Genomic DNA, 1,050 nt, shown 5'->3' on the forward strand with positions numbered 1-1,050 from the left:
GTCAGTGCCAGCTCCAGCTATAGTCAGCGTCAAATAGTTCGTGACACCTAAAGTAGCTAAAAAGGCTGCAACACGTCTTTTGTTACAATGAGGGCTATCGTTTTTATACTTAACAGTGGGCACCCCTGGCGATTGACAGGACCTTACTCTACAGTGACGCCATCTTGATGAGTGCAAATGCGATAGTCCTCGTACCACTTTAGCGCTCACCAGTCGGCGCCACTGTCTTCGGTACTAGCAAGTGACAGGACCTTACTCTACAGTGGCGCTAACTGGTGAGCGCTCAAACGATAGCCCTCATTGGAATAAGGTTATATTGTCAACTTTTTGGCCACTTTGGATGTCACGAACTATTTGACGCTGACTTGACCTTCACTGGTTGGGTTTTTGTTGGCGGTCAAGCTGTAGATCCTGGCTACACAGGAGTTGCAGCGGTGGGAACGAGAGGTGGGAATAGTCCCGTATGTGCTGTACAAAACTCGAAAGAAGCTTACGTGCAATTCAAAAATGACCCTACTCCTGAAAATTATGTACATTTTAAAAAATTACAAGCCCTGAAAAAGCGTGTTATTAATACAGAAAAAATTGAGAGTTGGAAAGAATTTTGTTCTAATTTAAATAGAGTTACTCCCATATCTCATATTTGGAATACTTTACGTAAATTTAATAAAAGTAATAATTGCAAGTTTTCGCAGAACGATTCTTGTCCGCTTTGGGTTCATGATTTTCTTACGAAATACACTCCAGACCATGCAGAATCGCCACCATTAGATTTCACTAATCATACAGCAAGTAATGCAAATTCTTATCTGTTAAGCATGTTTACATTTACTGAGCTTATATCAGCGATCAAATCACGAAAGGACACCGCTTGCGGCTTGGATTTTATCTCTTACAAAATGTTAAAAAAATTAAATAAACAAAACCTATTAAAATTTCTATTTATCATTAATAGTTTGTGGAAGGAAAATCTGATTCCAGGTCAATGGAAGACTGACTGCTTAGTTCCCATATTAAAACCGAATAAAGATAAAAATTGTCCAGACTCTT

The sequence above is a fragment of the Ostrinia furnacalis genome, unplaced genomic scaffold (genome assembly GCF_004193835.3).
Source record: "Ostrinia furnacalis isolate ACB-3 unplaced genomic scaffold, ASM419383v2 OfSCF0398, whole genome shotgun sequence".
Taxonomy (NCBI): domain Eukaryota; kingdom Metazoa; phylum Arthropoda; class Insecta; order Lepidoptera; family Crambidae; genus Ostrinia; species Ostrinia furnacalis.